Raw genomic sequence first — 19,363 nt, 5'->3', positions numbered from 1 at the left:
CTCCCCTTTTCTTCACTTTTTTCTTTTGTTTTCTGTTTCTCTGTGTATGTGAATGATTGCATGTTCATCTTTCAGGTTTTTTTGTTGGTTTGTTTTTGCTCTTTTGTCCTTCTATTTTGTTAGTTTAAAAGTGTGTGCAATATATGTGTGAGGGTTCAATCTGAATTCCTTTTTTTTTGTTTTTGTTTTTCCATTCTTTCTCTTTTTCATCTCCTTTCATTTTGTGCTGGGTGTGTGGTGTGTGTGTTTGGTTTTCCTGGTATTTTTTGTTGTTTTTTAATTTTGTTTTGTTTTGTTTTGCTCTGTTGTTATTCCAGTTTGTGTTTGATATGTGTGTGTGTGTGTGTGTGTGTGTGTGTGTGTGTGTGTGTGTGTGTGTCTGTGTGTGTGTTCATTGTTTTTTGCTTTGGTTTCTGTTTTAATTGTTCTGCTTTTTTCTCATCTTTTATTTTTTATTTTTAAAATTCTAATCCACCTTATTTCATTCTACTGCTCTCTGTTCTCCTCATTGTTGTTACTGTATCTTGGACTCAGGGGTACACACACATACCCATCGTATCATCATATATAATGGTGGTGGGGAGTGGATCTCAGGAAACCCAAGCCACAATCAGTGAACATTGTGATTTGCAAGTAGTTTCTGAATCCTAGCATCCCAAAGCTACAAGAGGCAGCAAAGCCTCCCACCCACAGTACTGTTTCAAAATAGAACAAATCCAAAGCCTAGATCAGGGAAAAGTAGAGGACTGAACAAACATCAGAAGTGAAAGTCTCTCCCCTGCCACTGAATAATGGAACTAAAGAGAAAAGAAATAGATCTGTCACAAATGAGGAAAAACCATTGGAAAACCACAGGTAATTTCAAGTGTAACAAAGAGAAAATGCCTGAAAAATCAGACCTCAATGCCCACACAATGGAAGTTACCAGTGAATGGCCCCAGATTATGACAGGCATTAGGGAATGGATGGAAAGAATGAATCAGTCTCAAGAAAGACAAGATGAAACACCAAAAGAACTAGTAACAGAGATTTTTGCATTAAAAAATTTCATCTAGGAAACAATCAACAAGTTGACAAGCATGGAAAGCAGAATTAAACTAGCAGAAGAAAGAATCTCAGAACTTGAAGAACATGGAATTAACCCGATCTGTAAAAAACATACAAAGAAAACGCATAAAGAAAGAACAAAGCCTACAAGAGATGTGTGATTATATCAAAAGACTGAACATATGGCTGATTGATATCCCAGTAGAAGAAAAGGAAATGAAGAACAAGTTGGAGCAAGTATTCCAGGAGGCTATCCAAGAAAACTTTCTCCATCACACCAGAAATGTGACCAGTCAAACAAAAGAGATACAGAGAACCCTCACAAGACATCAAATGAGAAGACCAACACATAGACACATAGTAATTCATCTACACAAAGTAGACACAATGAAAAAATCCTAAAGGAAGCAAGAGAGAAAGTTCAGGTTACCAACTTGGGAAAACCAATCAGAATAGTAGCAGACCTATTGGCAGAAACACTACAAGCAAGAAGGGTTTGGAGTCCAATATTCAAAGTCCTCAAAGATAGACAATTTTAACCAACAATTTCCTACCCAGCCAAGCTCAGCTTCATCAGCAATGGAGAATTAAAATCCTTCCCAGACATCCAAACCATTAGCAATTATGCAGCTTCCAGACCAGCTCTACAAGAGATACGTAAAAGGTATTAAACACAGAAGAAAGAAAAAAAAGAATGCCAACAACTACCAAAGAAAACAGCAGAGCACAAAATCAACAGAGAATACATCACAACAGCAAACTTAAAAACACACACAAGCCGGGCTTGGTGGCTCAGCCTGTAATCCCGTGCCTTTGGGAGTGAATTGCCTGAGCCCGTGGGTTTGAGACCCACCTGGGCAGCAAGACCTCATCTCTACAATAAATCAAAAAATCAGCTGGGTGTGGTAGTGCATGCCTGTAATTCCAGCTACTTGGAAGGCTGAGGCGGAAGGATTGCCGGAGCCCAGCAGGCCGAGGCTGCGGTGGCCGGGAGTGGCCACTGCACTCCAGTCTGGGCGACAGAGTGAGACTCCAACTCAAAAAACAAAACAAAACAAACAAACAAAAACACACACATACACACATACATCAACCCCAAATCTAAAAGAAAACAAACAAACAAAAAACTTTATAAGACTCTCATGACTGGAATAAACAATCACATTTCAATATTCAGCCTGAATGTGAATGGACTAAATGCACCACTATAAAGAAACAGAATAGCTGGTCTCGGTGGCTCAGCCTGTAATCCCACGCTTTGGGAGGCCAAGGTGAGTGAATTGCCTGAGTCCGCAGGTTTGAGACCCGCCTGGGCAACTTGGCAAGACTTCATCTCTACAATAAATTAGAAAAATTAGCCGGGCATGGTGGCGCATGCCTGAAGTTCCAGTTACATGGAAGGCTGAAGCGGAAAGATCACCGGAGCCCAGCAAGTCAAGGCTGTGGTGGCCGGGAGTGTGCCACAGCTCTCCAGTCTGGGTGACAGAGTGAGACTCCAACTCAAAAAAAAAAAAAAAAAAAAGAAAGAAACAGAATAGCAAACTGCATAAGAAACCATGACCCAATTATTTGCTGCATCCAGGAAACTCATCTCACCACAAGGAAAGTACACAGACTCAAAGTAGAGGATGGAAAACTGCTGGAGTCCAGCTCCAGGAGAGAGTCAGGGCTTGAGACGGGAATCGGGAAGCGGCGAAAAAGAAAAGACGAAAATGACAGGAATCCTCTTCCTGGGGAGAGCTCAAGACTCTGCCAATTTTTATTCAATTCTTACAAGCGTATATAGTTTTTTTCCTGACCCCTCTACCCACAAAATGTATCCCATGTTACACATTAAATGTTTACATCATGTTTTTTCTTTTGTTTATGGGGAAGTTGACCTTTACAAGTTTCATTTTGTTCCTTCCTGCTACCGGTAACAAAATACCAGCTACCAATTTATCAGCCACATCCTGTGACCTCTAGGCCAACTGAATCTCTTCCCTTCGCTATTCTATTTCTTTTCCTTTACTAATCTATTTTCTTAATTCTACCCTTATATACACTTTTAGCAGTAATATAGTGACTTGTTTTTTCTTTTATATAACCTTATCCTACCCACTACAAATTCTTAATACTCTATTTTTTAAAAAAAATTTAACTTTCTTAATTCTAATTGCCTTATCTATATTACTTGCTATTTTCTTATCACCTATTTTACATTTTATATTTCTAAACAGAACTTAAGTCTAAATCTACACTTATATATGAAATTAATCTTACTTCTAATCCTAGATGTATTTAATTTTAAACCTACATTAAGTGTGTATAATTTTAAGTTTACCTTAAAACTTAATATTTCCTATTCCTTCTATTACTTATATTTAACTAATACCTACATCTATAATAAACATTTATTTTTTAGTTATAACTGTTATTTAGTTAATTCTAATCCTTACTTTAATTTTAACCCTCTTTTTAATTAAACTATAATATTTCTTAAATCAAAAGGCATGTCTGTGACTTGTTTTTTCCGAAAACACCCATTTTTGGAGATACTCTGTCTCAGTTTCTCACTCCCTCATCAATCACAACTGTCAATGGTGTTACTTATAAAGGTTATGAGGAAGTACTTGTTTTTCCTTTTTAGTTAAAGGTTTCAAAATTTGCATTCCCTTGTCCCTTCAAGGGAGAAATTTTTTGCTGTTGAGCCCTTTTTACATTTCTATACATAGGTTTACTGCTAATTCCACATCCTTGCACATTCTAGCTAATTGTTTTGTTTATCAAGGGAAGTGTTTTTCAAGCCTAAGCACACATTCCTTCAAGGCCAAAAGGAGTCTTTCAATAGGATCCATGGGGCTCTGCCTCCATCATGGCCGCTTCCCACTGGAGCTCTGCTCCCAGTCAGTGTTTTTCCCATTTTCAGGTAACCTCCATTTTGCCTCTTTAGGGGTTGTGGCTTCTGGCAGAAAACGAGTTTTCAATCATATGTATCACAAAAAAGAGGCAGCATTCATGATCTTCACATCAGACAAACTAACCTTTAAGCTATCAAAAATTTTTAAAGATATGAAAGACACTACATAATGATAAAAGCTTCAATCCATCAACAAAAAATATCCATCCTAAACATATATGCACCCAATACAGGAGCACCAGCACTTAAAAAACAACTACTAAGTAGACTAAAAAAAGATATTGACTCTAACACTATTATAGCTGGGGACTTGAATATCCCACTAACAGCTCTAGATAATTGAGGCAAAAAATCAACAAGGGGATTCTGAACCTCAGGCTGATGCTTGACCAAATGGACTTAATAGATACCTACAGAATATTCCACTCAACAACTACAGAATATATATTCTACTCACCACATGGGACAAGATCATTTACATTCTTGGCCATAAAACAAGCATAAACAAATTCCAAAAGGTTGAAATATTGCCATGCACCTCCTCAGAACACAGTGTAATAAAGATAAATGTCAACACCAAAAAAATTTCCCCAAAACCCACAAAGATATGGACAATAAATAGCATGATGTTGAATGACTACTGGGTCAACACCAAAATCAAAACAGAAATTAAAAGATTCCTGGAAACAAGTGAAAATGAAGAAACATCTTACCAAAACCTCTGGGATCCCATAAACACAGTTCTAAGAGGGGAATTTATATCTCTATGAACATACATCAAGAAAGTGGAAAGATCACAAGTTAACAGCCGAACAAATCACCTAAGGGAACTGGAAAGACAAGTCCAACAAAACCCTAACTTTAGCAGATGAATTCAGATCACCCAAGTAAGAGGCCAAATATGGGATATAGAGGACAAAAGTATCATAGAAACCATCAACAAATTAAAAAACTGGTTCTTTGAATGAATGAACAAGATTGATGGGCTCCTAGCCAGAATGACCAAGAAAAAGAGAGAAAAATCTCAAAAAAACTCAATCAGAAATACGAAGGATCAAATAACAACTGACCCCAAAGAAATGCAGATTATCAGAGGAGCAGATACCAATCCTACTCTCAGTATTTCATGCAATTGAGAAAGATGGAATTCTCCCCAAATCATTTTACAAAGCTAACATCACACTGATACCAAACCAGGTAAAGATCCAACAAAAAGTACTACAGACCAATATCCCTTATGAACATAGATGCAAAAATACTCAACAGGATTCTAGCAAATCCAATCCAATAACACATCTCAAGAATCATACACTATGACCAAGTAGGCTTCATCCCCAGGATGCAGGGCTAGTTCAACATTCGCAAGACCATAAATGCAACTAAATATATCAACAAATGTAAAAATAAGGACCACTTTATTACATCATTAGATGCACAAAAAGCTTTTCAGAAAATCTAGCATGCCTTCTCGATAAAAAACCTTCAAACACATAGGTATTGAAGGAACATATCTCAAAATGGTAAGCACCATATATGATAAACCCACAGCTTATTGCTAAATGGACAGAAGCTGGAAACATTTCCCCCCAAAACCAGAGCAAGACAAGAATGTCCACTCTCACCTCTCTCATTCAAAATTGTGTTGAATATTCTAGCTAAAGAAATTAGACAAGAGAAGGAAGTCAGGGATATCCAAATAGAAAAAGAGCAAGTTAAGTTATCTCTCTTTGGTGATGATATGATCCTATACCTCAAAAATCCAAAAGAATCTGTCAGAAACCTGCTTGTACTGATACAAATAGGAAAAGATAAAGTCAAGTTATCCCTCTGTGCTGATGATATGATCCTATACCCTGAAAATCCAAGAGAATCTGTCAAAAATCTGCTTGCACTGATAAAGGACTTTGGCAAAGTCTCAGGGTACAATATAAATGTGCAAAAGACAGTCACATTCTTATACACCAACAACAAGCAAGCTGAGAACCAAATAAAAAGCACAATCCCATTCACAATAGTCACGCACACAAAAAATGAAATACCTTGGCATCTTCCTAACCAGATAAGTGAAAGACCTTTACAATGAAAACTACAAAACACTGCTCAAAGAAATCCAAGAAGGCACAAATAAATGGAAAAATATTCCATGTTCATGGATAGGAAGAATCAATATTGTTAAGATGTCACAGATTCAATGCAATACCCATTAAATTCTTCTCAGGCCTGGAAATGATGATACAGAAATTCATGTTGAAACTTAAATGAGCTGGGTTCGGTGGCTCTACCTGTAATCCCACACCTTGGGAGGCTGAGGTGAGTGAATTGCCTGAGCCCGTGGGTTCAGTACCCCCCCTGGGCAACTTGGCGAGACCTCATCTCTACTATAAGTCAAAAAATTAGCTGGGTGTGGTAGCGCATGCCTGTAGCTCCAGCCATTTGGAAGGCTGAGGCAGAAGGATTGCCGGAGCCCAGCAGGTCATGGCTGTGGTGGCTGGGAGCAGCCACTGCACTCCAGTCTGGGTGATAGAGTGAGACTACAACTCAAAAAAAAAAAAAAAAGTAAGAAACATAAATGACCACAAATAGCCAAAACAATCCTTAGCAACAGAAACAAAGTAGGAGGTATAACACTTCCAGACTTCAAACTTTACTATAAGATTACAATAATCAAAACTCTGGTATTGGTACAAGAACAATCGTATGATCAAATGGAAGAGGATAGAGATATAAAAAGTAAAACCTCAATTTCTCAACCAACTCATCTTTGACAAAGTCTCCAAAAACCACTGGGGAGAGAAAAACCTATTCAATAAATGGTGCTGGAAAAACTGACTGAACACATGCAGAAGATTGAAACAGAACTCCAACCTATCACCATACATAAAAGTTAATTCTAAATGGATCAAAGACTTAAACATAAAACCTCAAACTATAAGAATCTTGGAAAATGCAGGAGTCGCCCTTATGGAAATTGGAACTGACAACCAGTTCCTGAGCGAAATCCCAAGTGCCTGTGCCATAAGAAATAAGATAGATAAGTGGGCCCTCATCACACTGAAAATCTTCTGCAAAGAAAAAAAAAAAGAAAAAAATCATCAACAGAGTTGAGAGACAACTCACAGAATGAAAAAAATATTTGCCAACTACATATCTGACAAAGGTCTATCATCCAGGACCTACAACAAACTCAAACGTGCTGAAAGAAAAAAAAAACCAAACAACCCCATTAAAAACTGGGCAAAATACATGAATAGACACTTCTCAAATGAAGATATATAGGCAGCCAACACACACATGAAAAAGTGTTCAACATCATTAATCATCAGGAAACTGTAAACTAAAACTACAGTGAGATACAACCTTATACAAGTCATAATGACCATTACTAAAAAAATAAAATAAAATAGATGCTTGTGCGGATGCTGTGAAAAAGGAACGCTTCTACATTTCTGGTGGGAATGTAAATTAGTACAACCTCTATGGAAACTGGTATGAAGATTTCTCAGACAACTAAAAGTAGATCTAGCAATTTCACTACTCGGCATTTACCTAAAGGAAAAGAAGTCATTATACAAAAAAGACACCTGCACTTTCATGTATATCAAAGAACACTTGCAAAAATGTAAAATCAACCTAAATGCTCACACCTATTCAGATATAAAGTGAGAATTAATTACTGTATTTTGTAGCAACTTGGAACCCTTCATTCTGAGTGAAGTAACATAGGAATGAAAAAGTAAATACCTCGTGTTTTCACTCACAAGTATGAGAAGAATTTACTGGACATTGGAGACTCAGAAAGAGGAGGAGAATACGGGGTGAAGGATGAAAAATCACCTATTTGGTACAATGTGGTCGAGTGGAGGTGACAGGTATCTTTAAAGCCCAGACTACTTCACCATTCTAAGGTGCACTCATTTAACCAAATCCTAGTTGTCACCCTAAAGCTATTGAAATAAAAATATATTTACAAAGGGAGACAAAAAACAAAACAATTACCTTTTGGAGGGTAATCCCCTTATAGTACACTCAGAATTTGTTCCTCCAGATCAAAAGTCCAACCAATGTTTTTATCTGAAAGTTTTGAAAAGGTTGTATCATAATTTGTGGAAGTAATGTCATGGTGGAAGCACCATGACAACCCACTTGCCCACATTGCTTAGACCTAAATGGCATGATCCTGTGTACCACGAAGTCTATTTACCTGATCTTGCCCCAAGTGACTTTTTGTTTGTTTGCCCGATGAAAAAATCCTCAAAAGGAAATGTTTTGCCAACATAGAAGAGGTGAAACAAAGAATGGCAGAAGCACTATCAAAATTGACGAGCTCAAAAAGCATTTTGACCAATAGAAAAAGCAGCTCAATAGGTGTATTGCATCAAACTGAGAGTACTTTAAGGGTGACTGAAGTTTAAACATGTAAGAATAAATACACAATATTTTAAACAAGAATAAATGCCAGTTTTGGGGGGATCCCCCTCATAAATGTAATAATACAATAAAATAAAATCCTCAGAGAACCAAAACAAAATGAAACAGCGGATATATCATGATGTTGATGTCTGACCATCATTTTTACAGACCAAGGATCACACTGTGCTGAATAATATTCAACAATGAGCAAAAATATATCAATCTTTAGAGTACTCATTTGATAGAGAAGTAGAATTGGTAACATTGATACCAATGTTTGATGGAGAAGTAGAATGGAAACATTAACTGTCTAAAACAAGGAGATAAAAGCATGAAGGACTGTTTTACATGTCATCACAGGTGTGTGCTCATACGCAACATGAGTGGGACTAAAGAAGTGTCCACACTAGAGTTTTGTTTTTTCTAGTTGATCTGGGGAAGACAGGATGGGAGGATGCTGATGACTGGCAGTTCTTGCCAATGGTAGAGAACACTGAGGACACTGGTATGGTGACTATAATTTTGACTTTCTTGTCCAGATCACCTCAATTTTTTTTAATTTCCCTTACCTAATGCAGTGATCCTTGAAGCAGAGATGCAGGTACAAGTGTTAGAAGCAGGGATGAGTTTTAAGCATGAAACTGTCACTATGTTTGTAAATGGTCAGAAACCCTAAGAGCCTGTTGGACGTTGATGGGGGGGGGAAATTACTGTCTAGTTTGGAATCTATGTTATGCAACCCTAGCCTATATACATGAGAATGGACTGAGGAGGAGGCACTTTGCTAGACTAGTATTGCTGCCAACAATCTGGACCAGCACAGAGGCTGAACCTAATGTCCCTTTCAAATTTGGAGATGTAGTGGTAAAATTAAATGAAAAATGGAGAAAATAAGGAAATGGATGAAGGTAAAGAAATGAATAAATTGGCTACAATGGAGGTAAATACAGTATTACATTAACAACTATCAAGAGTCTCAGCAAGAGATAACTCTGTCTCTTAACTCAATTATCCCAGATGCCTAGACACTTGAAGCTATATGTTTACCAAGACCACTTCTGATTTTGGAACCCGACAAGATGCAAAGAAAGCCTACAGTGGTCTCACCATGGGAAATATGAATACAATATGATGGACTGGACCAATTATTAATAAATGTGTATATATACATATACGGATCCTTTACATTTGATGTAAAGGATCCGTAGTCAAAAACCAGGGGGTGTCCTGTGGTGTTTTGATATATATTTGCATATTGGTTTTCATTTATGATTCCTGGCTTATAATCCCCATAGCCCTGGTTACAGTATTTTATTACAAAGGTATGTGAAGTCTCGGGGCAAGTCTCAGAAAACAGTATCTCTTTTCTTCTTCTACCCTAATTTTACCTCCTCCATGGCAGGATTCTAATTTTGCCACACATTCTTATTGTATGTCTTAAGATCCTCCCCATAGAGGGCTATACTCTGTATGGCCTGGGGAGGAAATGCTGAGGTCATGAAGCATTCATAGAAACAGATGCAACAGAGATTAATGTAATTACTATATCTGATGTAAAATATAAGGCTAGGAAAATTCCTGTAATGATTTGCAGGACTAAGCAGATCCCTGAAAGTGAGCCAAAGTTTCATCACATTGAAATATTTGATGGTACTGGTAAACTAATGAATGAGTGATTAATACACTTTATTAGAGGATACGTTTTTCAAATTTGGTTATTAGAATTTTTATAGTTGAAATACAATTAATATTTTTCATGTCATTGGTCATGGTTAGATTCCATGTGAGATAGTTATATATACTGTAGCTTTTATTAAGTACTATATTTGTTGTAAGGTTTTGTAGTTTTCTTTTCAAACCTTTCTCCTATTTATGGAGGGTTAAGGTTAATTATTAGTAGTGGGTAAATTGTGGTATTGAACTTTGCTGGTGCATTTTTAAAGTTCATCGTATTTTCCATTTTATTTAGAGGTTATTTTATTGGTGTTTGGATATACTATGATAATGGCTATGAGGAACTCCTTAAGATGTTGGGGCTTAATGTTATTTGAGTAGTTTTGTTATTGGAATTGTTACTAGAATTGTTTATAATTGTGTAAATGTCAAGTCATGAGGAAGTAGAAATTGTAACCGATTATTTGAATTTACAGGATTGGGTAATTTTTGAGAGTGAGGGAATAAGACTTCTTTATGAAGACTCTATTGGTGTATCTGCTTTATATATTTATGGTAGCTGACTAATGGTGGTGGTTGTTTGACCTAAATATTTTTATTGTTAATGAGATAACATGAGGAAATTAAGCAATAAGTGCTGCTAAAGGAATAAAATGAGAAAAGAGAAAATACAGTTTGATTAGGTCTTTTTGTTTTGCTACAGTAGTTGAAGCTATTATTTGGGATTGAGACACATTTTTTTTCTATTCAGATTAAGTCTAAGAAGTATGATGTTGTATTTTGACTTATAAATAAGGTTAATTATGGTGTTAGACTGTGAATTATGATTGGGAAAAAAATCCTAATAGTTTAGAGAATTTGTGCATGTGTCAGGATAATTCAAATTTGAGATTATGAATTAATAAGATTACATTGCATTGCAACTGTAAATCCTAAAACGGTTATAGTAAGAGCTATAAACTTTAGGTATAGAGACATATTTATTTGTGGGACAATTATGGAAGCAATATTGTTGGAGGTGTGTAGAATCTGTCACCAGAAGCTGTCCCCCAACAGTGCTGCTTCTTCCTCCCACTCCTCCCACTTCCCACTCCTCCCACTGCTGCCACTTCCTCCCACTCCTCCACCCAGTTGGCATTACCCAGGGCCAAGGGCACAGAACTTGTGCCTTACAGTAAAGGAATACTCAACAGCAGAACAAAAAGAGTCTCAATGATTTAATAAAAATTGGATATACAGAAATCCAGATCTTATTTTTTTATTTTGTGCTTTAAGATTTTGTTTTAAGAGTGTTACCAACCATAAGTTGGCAGATAAAAGACGCTTGCCCACATATACACTCAAAAGTTACAAACAGGCAATTCCTTGCAGTCAAAATAGATTATTAAAACACCCATGGGACTCTTCCTCAACAAGACAATTAGCAATTTTTTAATTGTATGTGGCCCATGCTTTTATTTCTATGGCATAGACAGAAGAATTCTATTTATGTTGTTGGTAAAGAATGTGAATTGATCAACTTCTTGGAATGTAATCTGGGAGTATTATTAAAATTGTAATTAACAGTATCCATGTCTCACATATTATCTTGAGGATTCTATACTGCAGTAAAGAAAAAAAGAAACAATGAAAATTAGTGGAATCTGTGTATATTGATGATTACTGAAAACATATTAGGTGGTAATTTTTTAAAGCATTTATTAGCATTTAATGAACCTCTTTCCATGTGGCTTCAAACCAACAGGACATATACCCCCCTCCCACACCTCACACTTAATCTTCACTTCACCTCTTCTGTTGAAGAAAGTGGACTTCCATTAGGTAGTAGTTAGACATGAGCAAAAGGGACCCATCCCTGAGGACACCTTGTCTCCAGTCACACCTCAAACCAACTAGTGTTAGCTTAATCCCCTCCCCAAGTTCTTCACTCTAGATGGAAAGAGCCTCATCTTGTGGTTGCAGCATCCTGCTCACTGCAGAATTTTGCCCACCAGGACTTTCCAAACTTGCATACATGCACATTAGAATTTTTTGGTCATACTCTTATAACCTTTTAGTTATTACCATATCATTAGCATTAATTAGCATTGTGGCTTTTACCCAATGCCCCCACTCAAGTGTTTCACTTAAGTACTCATGAGGAACCTGAAAGTGCAGTCCTAAAAGATTATTTAACACAAAACCTAAATGTCAAATTATGGAAAAGGTAGATTGACAGGAGTGTCACCTCATACAACAAATGCTTGCACACAGAGTGTATCCTTGTCTTTAATAAAATTATTGCTTGCACCTGCAACTGTCGCATTTTCACTTCTTTGACAATGGGACTTAAGAGAACCACAACGCAGATCCTGATAGCCCAGGAACCCTTCAAGATGACGGGATGCTTTGGGAATTTCTCCTTTCCCATGTAGTAGCCAGAAAGCACCACATCGATGATGGGAGCAGCAGTCTTGTATTTATTTATTTATAATTTGCATTTTAAAGATGTAGGGTACAATTCAGGGTTAGGTATGCAAATGGTCATTGTACAGGTAAAGTTTAGGCCATGCTTTGGTCCCCACCTCACTAGATTTGAGATCTTTCTGACAAAGGCCTAACATCTAGGATCTACAAGGAACTCAAACATGCCAAAAGGAACAAAACAAACAGCCCCATCACAAAGTAGGCAAAAGATATGAATAGACACGTCTCAAAAGAAGACATACAAGCAGCCAACAGATACATGAAAAAAATGCTCAACTTCACTAACCATCAAATAATGCAAATTAAAACCACCTAACTGAGATACCACCTAACTCTAGTCAGTATACTCATCATCAATAACTCAAAAAACAACAGATGGTGGAAAAGATTCAGGGAAAAAAGCTGTCTTTTTTTTTAGAGGCATTCATCTGTGTCTGCCCTCCCTCCAAAGTCCAATTGATCAAGGTTAACAACTGGAGAGAAACTAGTTTCTCTTTAAGTGGTGATGCTTCATCCACCACTTGTAGAGTCAGAGTTCATCCTCTGTTGCCCAGGCTGGAGTGAAGTGACTAGATCATGGCTCACTGAAGCCTCACCTCCTGGGCTCAAGAAATCCTCTCACCTCAGCCTCCAGATTAGCTGGGACCACACTGGGCTATTAATTTTTATTTCGCTTTTTGTATAGATTGTGTCTCCTTCTGTGGCCCAACTTGGCCTTGAATTCTTGGCCACAAGTAATGCTCTTGCCTCGGCCTTCTAAAGTGTTGGGACAACAGGCAAAGCCAATGCAACCAACATAGTTAGACACACTCAAACACAATTACAAAAAGAAAAAAGAAAAAAAACATTAAAATACATAATTGAATATTTCTTAATCATTTTAAATTTTTGTTATTTATTTATTATAGAGTTGCTACATAAGTAGACTGCACGCAGATGAATTTTGGACTTCTAGGTGAACCTCACTCTCACTGGTAGTGGACTAGTTATCCATTGTGTTGTCAAGTGCCCCTCATTTTCTTCCCTCCCCTAGCAGTACCCAGTGATTGTCAGTTCCACCCTCGTGCTAATATGACTAGTGATCAGGGCCTACTTATAAGTGAGAATATGCAGTATTCAGTTATTTGTTACTGTGATAGTGCACTTAGTATGATGGTCTCTAACTGCATCCAGGTTACTAGGAAGGCCATTATTTCCTTCTGCCTGATGGCTGCATAATACCCCATAGGGTAAATGTACCACATTTTCTTTATCCAGGCCACTTTTAATGGACAATAGGATTTTTTCCATGTTTTTGCTATTGTGAATAGTGTGGCAATAAGCATGCGTGTGCGGGTGTCTTTTTGTTGATTTATATTCCTCCAGGTATATTCCCAGGAAATGGATTGGTGGATCGTATGGATGGTCAATTTTTAGTTTTCTGAGAAATCGCCACACTACATTTCTACCAACCATTTAGAAGCATTCCCTTTGCTCTGCAGCCGAGCCAGCATCTTTCTTTTTTTTTTTTTTCTTATTAACGATAGCCATCCTTACTGGAGTTTTAGTTGGTATCTCATTGTAGTTTTTCTATTTACATTTCTTTGATGATTAGTGAGGCTGAACATTTTGTCATTATTAGTTGGTTGCTTTTATGTCATCTTTTGAGAAGTGTGTATTCATGCCCTTTGCCCCACTTTATAAGGAACTCAAACCAAGTGAAAGAATAAAAAGAAATACACACACACACACACACACGCATATACATGCATTTTTTTCTTTTATTGAGATTCTTTCTGTGTCCCTTTACTGCGGTGTACAAGTTCCACGCTCACGACCCTGGGTAAGACCAAACAGTGCGCAGGTCGCTCTGTTGAGGGCTGGTTTCAGCGACAGACTGCAGCACAGGGAAGTTGGGTTGACCACCTTCTCTTGAGATAATTACAGCCTCAGCCTCCACTGCTGCACACCGGGGACAGCCACGAGGAAGGAGACACACAGTGAAATGGGGCCCCATGCCGCCCCTCATGCCTCCCCTCAGCCCCCTACCTCCCTCCGCCTAGGTTCTCCTGGCGCTCGCCAGTCATCGCAGAGCCCAGCTCCCTTAACCCGCCCATACACCTTTGACTCAGTAGGCCCCCACTCTACCCCGCTGACTTCTAGCCCCTTCTTGCTGACTCGCAGCCAGGCACGAGTGGCAGCATAGTGGAGAAGCGTCCCAGAAGAAGCAGAGCTGGGGTAAGATGCTAGGGACCGCAGGCTGCCCAGAAGCTCCACGTGTGGCAGGGATGTAGCTCGAGAACTGGTGGTCCAGGCCATCGCTCTGCTGCAGGCGGCGCTTCTTCCCCCATTGCTGCCTGGGTCTGGCTGCTCCCCAGGCAGGGAGTTGGCGGGGGGCTGGTCAGGGACTAAGGGTCTGCCCAACCAGGGACTGGCGGAAGGGTTACATGAGACGCTGGGGGTCCGGGACAGCATGGAGCAGCGAGCCGCCTTGACCCCCACCTCCAGGAAGTCTCCTCTTCCCAGTGCCCATGCACAGCAGCAGAGGCAGCTGCTGCTCTTCCTTGTGGAGGTGGCACAAGGGTAGGAATCGCCCACGCCCCCTCTTGGTTGCTGCAAGTGCCCAAGTTGGGGGCGGGGTACCGCCCAGGAGGAACTGGCTGACGAGGCGTGGTTGTGTGGATCGCCCGCGGAGCACTGAGCTGGAGCACAGAGAAACCCTCAGGGAGAGCCCTGTCAACCTACGTGGGCTTGGGCGCTGCAGCCACACCATCTGCAGATTGGGGACGAGCAGAAGTCTCTAGGGAATTCATGCCCCCACCTCAACAGGTTAGACCTAGGGCCAGACACTTCAGCCACACCATCTGCAGATTGGGGACGAGCAGAAGTCTCTAGGGAATTCATGCCCCCACCTCAACAGGTTAGACCTAGGGCCAGACACTTCAGCCACCCGCAGCGGGGCGGCTCTGTGCAGCACAAGGGCAAGAATCCGCTCTTGTGCCCGGATGGACCCCACGCTTCTCTGACCTTTGAGGAGGGGCAGGAATCGGTGGGGTGTGCCCTCAGGTTGAGAGGTTACTTCACATAGAACCCAACTAGCCCCGCAGGTGCTTGAACCGCACCTACATGCCAAGTGCTGCCTGTTAGGTTTTTTCCCTTTATGTCAGCCATGTGCGCATGCGCAGTGCTGGGGTTGTCTTAGGGGTGCATGCAGACTGTTTAATGGCTTTCCTTGGTTTACTTGGTCTGAGACTGGAAACCCGGGAGTTTCCCTGATGCAGGTTGTGATAGACCGGGTTCCAGAGGCAGCAAAAAGAACAAGGGGATCTGCAGTGCCTCTGAAGCTGGTAGCTCTTGCCATGAGCAAGATCTTTGGCTTCCGGAGGCAGAAGAGCTCTTTACCCGCTGAGGGAGGAGAGTCGCGCTTGCCTTTGGGATGATGGATGGAGGTGATGGTGTCTGCCTACAGGCTGCCTACCAGATCCAAAATAAAGAGCTCAGGTGGCTCCACAGAGCCGCCTACGCGGTTAAAATAGCGAGAATACAGCATGTCCTCGTGTTAAGGAAATACACCTCGGATTATCAGAACGGGAAGGGCAGGTAACAGGCATTGCAACTGGAGCTAGGCAAAAAGGGCGGCAGGAGACACTCCTTCTGGGAACTTTTGTTTTCACCTGGACCCGGCTCGCTTCCCTTTAGGCTCTAGCACTTGGGATGTGGAGACCTTGATGGGGTAGAAGCCCTGGCATTTTTATAAGCAGAAAACAAACACAGCTCTATCTCATAGTTCCTCTCCTCCTAATTTCCCTTTTAAAGCAATGTATTGGCAGTTTTTTAAAGGGATTGAACTAACAACATGAAGAATATACAACATTTCATTTTAATACACATATTTTTTAACGATGTTATATACATTATAAAATGGTACATAGTGACATAAATAACTCTCATAAATATATCAATTTCTGGGCTAAAACATCTTCAGATAAAATTAAATATACATTTTATAATGATGAGCACCTATGTATACATGTTCTCTCCTGAGGGCCCATAGAAGAAAATTGTGAAGTGGTAAGTTGGTACTGTGTTCTTGGCTAGAACGACAAATTTTTCTCAAAATTTAGCTCTATGTTTACCAATTTTACATAAAACAAATTAAAATATCAAAGTTTTAGAACTTTGGATTCACACATGCTTTTTGTCTTTAATACTGTGATGGCATAATAAAATTTTTGTAGGATTAAACAAAGACTTTTCCTTCCAAATATTATATGTGCTATTAATTTCCACAAATTAATTGTTTGCTAACAACTGAAAAGACAGATAAATGAGCAAACAATAAAAAATTTAGAAACATCCAAATATATATTAGAATTTAGAACTGGAGTGTGGTGATACTGCATATTAGCAGGAAAAAATGAATTGTTTATAAAGAATATGCCTGTTAATGGTTTGGAAACAGCTAGATCTTATGTCACAGAGATAAGTTATGATACATTAAAATTTAAACATACAAAATGATAAAATACCAGAGGAAAACACAAAACCCTTTTATATGGGTAGATTTTTATGCTGACAAAGACCTACCTAAGAATGACCTCACAAGCATGCATTCTAAAGTTGATTTAGCAAAATAAAAGTTATACCCCCCCAGTGTACAAGAAAAAAATGACAAAATAATAGACAACCTACTTGCAAACTATGACTTTTGTTTTAGACAAAAATGCATCCTTATTTTACAGAGTAATCCTTTCAAATCAACAAGAAAGAAACTCTAAAATAGGACAACGCAACTTTTTGCTCATTTACCAGTGACCTATGCACATAGGATAACATAGTTAGCATTACTGTTAGGAGAAGAAATTTCAGGTAAGGAAGGAGAGAAACACTGTTTTCTATTCACAAAGTTTGTAAGAGTGAAGAGCAGTGATACTTATAAGGCTACATAATTTTAAGTTGCTGATGACTTTTCCCATAGATAATTTGGTGGCAAGTAGCACATTTTTTTAAAAAAGGTGCATATGTCCTTTTCCCATTGATTTGTTTAGCCCAGAATATCTTTGAGAAATTATTAGTGATACATGCAATTTATTTTTATCAGCACTGCTTAAAATAGCAATGTCATAAGAAGAACTCATATAATGGATTATTCAGTGCATCCATAGAATGGAATAATATGTGTTCTTTGAAGGTGCCAATAGGTACAGAAGTACATTGAATGCAAAGATGCATTTTGGTATGTCAAATGAAAAAAAATTGATTTCATTTTACATATACACACAAACTGTGGTTTTGTGTTAGTTGAAAATATGTACAATATGTGATAACATGTTATTTCTGGGCATTTGTAGACAGTGATTTTTTTTCCTTTATTTTACTGTGATTTCTGCAAGGGACATACATAAAATATCTCGTAAAATGTGTTATTAATGAAACAATTCTTAGGAAGAGCAGGATTATGAATTTCACACAGATAAATAATTTTTTTCTTTCTTCCCTTATTTTATTTTATTTTTGAATTGGAGTCTTACTCTGTCATCCAGGCTGGAGTGCAGTGGAATGATTATGGCCACCACATCCTGTACCTCCTGGGCTCAAGGAATCCTTTTGCCTTAGCCTCCCAAGTGGCTGGGACATAGCAGGCTAATTTTATTATTATTAATATTTTTTTGTAGAGACAAGTTCTCACTAAGTTGCCTAGGCTGGTCTCCAACTTCTGGGCTTCAGTAATCTCCCACCTTGGCCTCCCAAAATGCTGGGATTACAGCCATGAGCCACCACACTTGCTAATTCCTCACTTTTTACTTATTTATTTCTGTGGATTGGTATAGGTTGCAGACTTTTAGCTTCTTCAAAAGTGAAAGGAATCTTATTAGGAGTACATTTTATTATATAATGTGGGTTATTATATATATATGAGTGTATTACCAATTATAGATTAATCTTTTTCGTTTTTGTCCTTATGAAAATTTTCAAAAATGGTAAATATAAGTGAGTATTATTGTGAAAGTATTGCTTTACTTTTCAGGCATGTTCTTTAAAAATATTGAGCTTCCCCTTGTATTGATCACTTTTTTCATCCAATTATTCATCAGCATAACTTGAATACTATGATGTAGTATATATACTTTACTATCTCTCAGGATTCTTTCTGGCCTTGGAAGCTTCATGTGTATTTGCCCAGTCAGAGCAAGTGGAGAGATTTTACAATTAGACTATTAGGACTTAATTGCAGTGGAAGCTTTTCTTCCTTCCTTTTAAACAAAAGTATTTCTGAAGGAAGAACATGATAAAGCATAACATTTGACTTCCCTTTTGAAAATGTAGAAAAGTCTTAAATACTAATGTTAATCATTGGACATATCTGATTCACATGCATACTATAAATTTAAATATTGAATGAACCACACCTACACATTTGAATCCTGAGTTTCATTTGGCTTAACATCTTTTTGAAAATCACAGTATCTGTTTTTGTAATTTCAGCCCTATCTCCTCATAGTACTTTTCAGAGTTAAAATGCATTTAATTGCCAATTATATGACTAGAACACCTTAGACCTGTGATTTATGCCACATTTCATGGAATGTAAGGCTATGAATTGTGAGGCCTCATTATTTTACATATCAATACGATAATTTTGTAAATGCTGCCAAATATAGTTATAATAAATCATTAATTACAGGTGGCATTCTGATGTCAGCAATGTTAAAATGTGAGAAAATGAGCCTCTTGGAATTATTTAAATACAGTGTTATCTCTAATCCTTAAAACATACCACAAAGCAAGTATAATTGTATACTTTTGCTCAATTAAAATGTTGTCATTGTTCAAAGTAATAATTATAATGTCTAACAATTATTGAGCTGTTATTTGTGCTAGGATGTA

This window comes from Carlito syrichta, unplaced genomic scaffold (assembly GCF_000164805.1).
Source record: "Carlito syrichta isolate Samal-C Ts95f unplaced genomic scaffold, Tarsius_syrichta-2.0.1 Scaffold51905, whole genome shotgun sequence".
Taxonomy (NCBI): Eukaryota; Metazoa; Chordata; class Mammalia; order Primates; family Tarsiidae; genus Carlito; species Carlito syrichta.
This window is presented reverse-complemented; position numbering follows the sequence as displayed.